Source organism: Brachyistius frenatus, unplaced genomic scaffold, assembly GCF_029030835.1.
Source record: "Brachyistius frenatus isolate BFR_SWC_R1_liver_20210118 unplaced genomic scaffold, ASM2903083v1 Contig_341, whole genome shotgun sequence".
NCBI lineage: Eukaryota > Metazoa > Chordata > Actinopteri > Embiotocidae > Brachyistius > Brachyistius frenatus.
Window position 1 is genome coordinate 199,882 of NW_027210940.1, and position 7,660 is coordinate 207,541.

At 39.5% G+C, this 7,660-nt stretch overlaps 1 long non-coding RNA gene across 1 annotated transcript; it reads left to right on the top strand.

Moving 5' to 3' along the window:
- The first annotated feature begins 5,601 nt into the window (after nucleotides 1-5,601).
- LOC138635958 (uncharacterized) lies at nucleotides 5,602-7,235 on the top strand. The gene is made up of 3 exons (XR_011312194.1): nucleotides 5,602-5,945; nucleotides 6,130-6,198; nucleotides 6,321-7,235. It is a non-coding gene; the product is annotated as an uncharacterized lncRNA (long non-coding RNA).
- Nucleotides 7,236-7,660: the final 425 nt, after the last annotated feature.

The following is a 7,660-nucleotide window of genomic DNA, read 5'->3' on the forward strand; positions in this document are numbered from 1 at the left end:
CTGCTTCTGGTGTCTCGCTGGGAAGAAGTCCAGCTGATCGGCTGCAGGAGGAGACCAGTTGCCCTTATCCCGCCGGACCGCGCGGGGGGGCGGAGCGACGCGGACAGCAGCCAACAATGACAGCATGGCAGAGGTGAGCAGAGGGAATGGTTTGGACCTACTTTGTGCTGCCGCCGGTTCTGAAGATTCACTTGAATAAAGTCTCTTATCTCATTAAAAAGATACTTCAGAGCCTTTCATTTAATAAAGAACTGAAAAGATGATCAAATCTGATATTTTCCTCCAGATGAGACTTTTTGACTCTTTGAAACACTTCAGCTATAAAATGAGTTCATGTCAGTTTGAGCTGCAGTCACAGCTTCATATCTTACTGTTCACAGGAACTCCTTCTTCAGCCTTCATAAACTCTGATTTGATTATTTTACACGTTAAAGTCTGCTTGTCAAACTTATTTATTCTGTAAATTAACTTTATTATTCATTTAAATGTTATTAATCTAATCTGCTGGTTTTTTTGTTGTTGTTGCAGATTATAAAGTTCAGAAAATAATCATCAGCTGCCTGAAACCTGCAGATACTGAAGTTTGTTTTTATATTCTACTTTTTTATTCTGTTTTTCTGCATTTTATAAAATATTACAGCTCTGACCTAAATCATAAAATATATTCAGAATAAGACTATTTATTAGTAATAGTGTTTAGATTTTAATCATTCTTTGGTGCTTTAAAGTCGTTAATAATAATAAAAAATAAATAATAATTCTGTTATTAATGTATGATGATTAATTTGATAATGTTGCAGCTTTTGTTTAATGTGTTTGTCGATAAGTTTAATTTCATTTAAATTGAATTCATCATTTGGTGGAAAAAGGTTTCGTTTTTTTTAAATGTGAATTTCTTGATTTTCTATTTGGACAAAATAAAAATTGGAGCCACAGAAGAAACTAAATAATTTTTTTTATATTGTATTAATGAAAATAAAAACCACAAACTTTTAAAAATCGGAACCTTTTATATAACGCGAACTCTGACCTCAATCTGTGGATTTAGTTGTATTTTTGCTGCAGAGTTCAGACTTTAATTACAGATTTTCTGACTCAGACTTCAGAAGATTTCCAGCCTTTTTCTCTCTTTTTCCTCCTCAGAGTTTCAAAGATTTCCAGCCTTTTTCTCTCTTTTTCCTCCTCAGAGTTTCAAAGATTTCCAGCCTTTTTCTCTCTTTTTCCTCCTCAGAGTTTCAAAGATTTCCAGCCTTTCTCTCTTTTTCCTCCTCAGAGTTTCAAAGATTTCCAGACTTTTTCTCTCTTTTTCCTCCTCAGAGTTTCAAAGATTTCCAGCCTTTTTCTCTCTTTTTCCTCCTCAGAGTTTCAAAGATTTCCAGCCTCTCGTCTTCTTCAGTTTCCTCCTTAACGAACAACAATCCACCTTTAAACGTGCGCGTTCAGTCCGAGCAGCCAATCACCTGCTGACCTGCGGCGTCACGTCACTTCGCGTCCTTTTTGTAGTTTCCTGAGAAGCGAGGCAGGACGCGCGTGTTGCTCTCCGGTGCACCGCTGCAGGAGGGACCGGGACCGGCACCGGCAACCGGACCGGAGCTTCATCCCGGCCCCGAGCTGCTGCTGCTGCTGCTGCGGGTCGTCAGAGGTAACCGGATGTGTTTACAGATGTTTCTGTTCACTTTATCGTCACTTTATTATTTATTATTAATTATTAATGTGATTATATCGCTATGATATTCTTCCAATACGTTGTTATACAGATTTAATTGAAACTTATTTAAGGCTCTGTATTGTTCTAATGATCCCACAGGGACTTATAATGGGTCTTTGTTTATTTATAATCAGTTTAAGGTGAATTAATTATAATATTATATTCTCTGACGTCACGTTAAATTCATAACGACAATATGTTTCCTCTGCACAGGGCTCAATAGTTTCTGATTTATAACGTCTTTATTTTACTTTTTATTTTTACTATTACTGACCTAAAAGAGGCTTTTGGTAAATGTTATGATATCATAAGATTAAAGTGTCTGAGGAGGTTTATGATGAGTTCAAGGTGAAAATATTTCACGTAAAAACACTGGAAGGCGATTTTTAACTCTTAATAAATATACATGAACATAATTAAAGGTTCATCTGGTACTCTAAAGTTACCTTTAGCGTTTCTGTTCGACTTTAATCACTTTGTTGGATTTTAAACTATGACTTTTAAAATGTTAGGATATCATAATGTTGTGTAATATGATATCATGACATGTCTGGTTTAAAAACACAGAAATAGTTTTAATGTGTTTTTAATCCTCATACATCTTTTTTTTTAAAGTTTATTGACTTTAAGAGGTTTATGACGAGTTAAATGTAAATTTATTGCATTTAAATACATTGAAAGGCATTTTAAACCCTTAATAATATGTGAACATGATAATAATATTAACATCTCTACACATACAAGGCCATCATGTTGCCCTTGCTCCTCAGGTTTATGACTTTTTCTACATTTTATTGACTTTAAAAAAGGGTTTTAGAAAATGTTCTAATATCACAATATTTCCACAAAGACTTCTGAAGTGTCTGAGGTGTTTTATGACGCGTTTAAGGTCGAAATATTGAAGGTAAATACAGTAAAACTTGGTGTTTTTGACCTATAATGTATCTATTCTACTGTTTATTAACTTTATGTTGACCTAAGAGAGGCTTTTAGAAAATATTATAATATCATGTATAACGTTTAGTGTGTCTGAGGTGATTTAAGGTCAAAATATTTCACGTAAATACACTGAAAGCTGTTTTTAATTCTTAATAAATACACTAACAGATGTAAAGGTGCCTCTGGTGCTCTGAAGTTTCTGGTGAGACTTTTACTTGTACTAATAATGATCCTGTCATAACGAGTTTATGGAGAATTAATTACATCTGAACAGACTTTTTATTCATTATTTACTAAAATGACTTCTAATGTGTCTGATGTAGATCAGATGAGATGTCAATATATTAAATTCTATAACAATACTAATTCCAATTATGACTTTTCTAAGAGCGCTTCAGATATTTACTCTCTTTAAAAGTAACAGTACCAAAGTTTCAAAATAAGTTCAAGTAAAAGTTCTGCACTAAAATAAAAGAATGTAAAAGTTTTATCATCAAAAATAATTTAAGAAAAGTAAAAGGGCTTTTTTTTATTGTTCGGTTTGAAATGTGAGCGGATGATTAATACAGTAAGAAAATTAACCCATTTATGATGTCTTTATGATGAGCGGAGTCAGAGGGGCGGGGCTAATCCCAGCTGACTGAGGGTGAATAAAACTTGTTTATTTTGTTGTCAAATTTAACATTTTATTTTTTAATGTATCGTGTTTTTTTTGTTAAACTTATTAAACTAAAGTAACTAGATGCTAAAAAATGATGAAGTCAGTGAAACAGAAATTTCAGTTTTTCCCTCTGAAATGTGGTGAAATGTAAAAAAAGCACAAAGTGGAAATAATGAATTGAGTTTACAGGAAGTTTTCTGTAGAGAAAGTTTCAGCACTTCTTGATTTAAACACCTGAAGTGTCTTTACAGATCACAGATCACCATTTAAACCATTTAAACTATTTAAACCATCGTTACAGGGAATAAAAATAACAAAGACAGTATAAATTAAACTAAAACTGCAGTTTTCTGAGGGTGTTTGAGGAGAAAGTTCTGAATCTTGTGTGAAATCTGAACTTTATCCTTCATGAGAAGTTCTATTCATGTTTTTCTCCAAAATGTAAATGTCCAGATAGAAAGAAGCAGGTTGTTCACAAAGGACTGAAATCTTTCTCGTGTCTTTCTTCTCTTTCAGCGTCTCCGTCTTCTGATTTCCGTCCATCTGAAGGTGAGTTGAACTCCTTTAAAACAATCTTCCTGCAAATCAGAGAAGAAAAGCTTCTTCTTCTTGGCGTGTTTTCCTCCGGCGGGCTTCTCAATAGGATGCAAGAAGAAACAGAAAGTTCAGTAGGTTTTGTCAGTGTTTAATATGAGCTGGGATGTTTCCTCCAGCTGCTTCTTTAACTTAAGACTCACCTGCAGACAAGATTTTATGATTTTGCTTCAATATTCCAGCCCTCAAGATGCCTTTTCAAAATAAGATATTATTCATTTATGATACAATAGTATAAAAAAAAAGCTGCACAAATGACAACAAGTCCTTCAACGATGACGTAAAGATTTTTCGCCTCTATTTAGTTCATTTTAGGCACAAAAACTTCACCAGGTTATAGAGAAGGTCGGGATTTTTTAATTAAAATAGAAGACCTTTGTTGTCATGGTTACAATGAGAAACATTTTGTTAAGCACCAGAAAGTTTAAGTCCAATGTTTTGTTGGCCCACCCGTCAACCCCGACCTCCTCCCTTTTGTCCGTGGCTCTGCAACTACGTCACCTTACTTCCTCTTTCCTTCCTGTAATGATTATTGCGGCCACTAGAGGGTGCTGTTACTTAAACCTAAACTGCTAACATGCTAACGACAGCAGCACATTCTTATATGCTACTTGTAATATTTCAGCATGCAGTCATAAAACAAGAAAACAATCAAACCAATTGACGGTGACACCAAGAAAGCCCACCTGGTGTCTCCTGACCTGACGCCTTCATCGGTCTTGGACAGTGAAGCTCCGCCCCTCTTGAAACGTGATGTCATCAGAACACCCGTAGACTTTCTGAACATTTCAAGGGTCTCTGTTGACCGTTTACAGAGTTTGATACACAAAAAAACATCTCCAATTCTGTCGTAGAAATCACTGCATGGGCTCAGGAACACTCGGCTGTGAGCGGACATGTTTTCTTTTTCCCAAAAATCTGATGTTTCTCTGCTCTACTTTCAGGTCGATGGTGAAATCACAAATGTTCACGTACCAGTGGCCACAAAAAACATCACAACACGTAGACACGGAACAACCTCTGAGACCTCTACGGAGAACCTCGGGGACGTCTACGGAGAACCTCGGAGACCTCTACGGAGAACCTCGGAGACCTCTACGGAGAACCTCGGGGACGTCTACGGAGAACCTCGGAGACCTCTACGGAGAACCTCGGGGACCTCTACGGAGAACCTCGGAGACCTCTACGGAGAACCTCGGGGACCTCTACGGAGAACCTCGGGGATGTCTACGGAGAACCTCGGAGACCTCTACGGAGAACCTCGGGGACCTCTACGGAGAACCTCGGGGACGTCTACGGAGAACCTCGGGGACGTCGACGGAGAACCTCGGAGACGTCTACGGAGAACCTCGGGGACCTCTACAGAGAACCTCGGAGATGTCTACGGAGAACCTCGGGGACCTCTACAGAGAACCTCGGAGATGTCTACGGAGAACATCGGGGACCTCTACGGAGAACCTCGGAGACGTCTACGGAGAACACCGGGGACCTCTACGGAGAACCTCGGAGATGTCTACGGAGAACCTCGGGGACCTCTACAGAGAACCTCGGAGATGTCTACGGAGAACATCAGGGACCTCTACGGAGAACCTCGGAGACGTCTACGGAGAACACCGGGGACCTCTACGGAGAACCTCGGGGACCTCTACGGAGAACATCGGGGACCTCTACGGAGAACCTCGGGGACATCGACGGAGAACCTCGGAGACATCTACGGAGAACCTCGGGGACATCGACGGAGAACCTCGGAGACGTCTACGGAGAACCTCGGGGACCTCTACGGAGAACCTCGGGGACCTCTACGGAGAACCTCGGAGATGTCTACGGAGAACCTCGGGGATGTCTACGGAGAACCTCGGGGACGTGAGCATAGGACAACATTTTCTTCACGTGGACCCCATCGACGACGTGATTGAAGTTTCTGTTGATCCGCGTCTTCGTCGGCAGCACGTTGACTTTTCAAGCCGTGTTCTCGGTTCTCAGACTGAACAAAGGGTTCCTGTTGCGTCTCTCTGCCTTCGGTGGGCGACTGAGACATTAAAGGTGCCAACAAAGTTCTGTTCAATGTTTCTGTGAGCACAAAACCAGACGAACCAAAAGCAGAATAATTGAGCGAAGAATCTTGTTTTAGCATCTTTTATTACCATTTTTCTTAAAATGAAATCAAGATAAAGATTTTTCTTTGGACCTGTTGAAACTTGACCAGGTATCTTTTCTGTTTCTCCAGACCTGGTCCTCGGCGCTCCGAAACAAACCCACCTGTGGTGTCGACTCATGTCTCCGACCGAGGCTAAAGGTCGGGGGGGGGGGGGAGGAGGTGGTGGTGGGGGAGGGGGGGCACTTAACTACAACCTCTATTTGTATGAATCCGTCCTTTACATCTCCTGCCTCATCGTTTCCTTTCATTTCCCTCCGCAGACCGCGGCTCTCCGCCGGCCTCTCTGTCCGTCGCCCCTCAGTTTAATCTTCGGCTCTCCGGAGGAGCATTAGGCCAAGCAGCTGGGGCCCCTGAACGCCTCTTGAAAAGGCAGCCCACTCCAACCGTGGGGGGGGGGGGGGGCTCAGACCACCTGGCTCCTGAAACACTGAAAAATGCACCGGCCAATAACTCCACACCACGACGTCCGGACTTAAAGGAAAAGGCTGGCGGTTTTCTGAATTATAAACTTCACGAGAACAAAACGAGATCTAATATTCGTCGTTGCTCAAATCCTCCGAAGACGTAAATCTGGTTTCATTTTTTAGAAGCTCAGAAACAAAACAAACGTGAAAGGGTTGGGGACTATTTTCAGCGGCGGATGAATGTGTCTTCTTGAGTATTTGGTGCCTCAGGGGGCAGTAATAGTTGTGTTCAAGTCTTTTTGTATAAATATGTAATAAAAAACACATTATTTAATTTTTTTATTAATAACTTCACTTTATTCAGGAAACAGCAGAATTTATGCAAATTCAAACATTCTCCACAAAATTTGTGGGAACTTCCAATTTCTTTAAATTCTTGCGATTTTTTTTTTTTCTGCAAGAAAACATCGTGAGCAGAATCTCTGCTGAAAGTATGACATCATGAAGTCTCCTTTCAATATAAAACTGACTATATTACCAAAAATAACTGTTCATTTCCAACCAGCGAGGCTCCGCCCCCTCTCCTCTCACCATCAAAACAAACTGCTGCTAGCTAACAGCAACAACAGGAAGTGACGGGGTTTGTGGGAAATGTGGTCTTATGATGAACACGGAAAATGTTCAATGAGTTTTCTCCACTTCCAGATGGAAGAGACTGAACTTTGTTTTAGTGTTGAATTAACATGAATTAAAAAGCATCTAAAGCTCTTATTTTGAAGGCAGATGTGTTCTTTGTTTCTATATTACAGTCCAAAGCTCTTATTTTGAAGGCAGATGTGTTCTTTGTTTCTATATTACAGTCTAAAGCTCTTATTTTGAAGGCAGATGTGTTCTTTGTTTCTATATTAGTCTAAAGCTCTTATTTTGAAGGCAGATGTGTTCTTTGTTTCTATATTACAGTCCAAAGCTCTTATTTTGAAGGCAGATGTGTTCTTTGTTTCTATATTACAGTCTAAAGCTCTTATTTTGAAGGCAGATGTGTTCTTTGTTTCTATATTAGTCTAAAGCTCTTATTTTGAAGGCAGATGTGTTCTTTGTTTCTATATTACAGTCCAAAGCTCTTATTTTGAAGGCAGATGTGTTCTTTGTTTCTATATTTCAGTCTAAAGCTCTTATTTTGAAGGCAGATGTGTTCT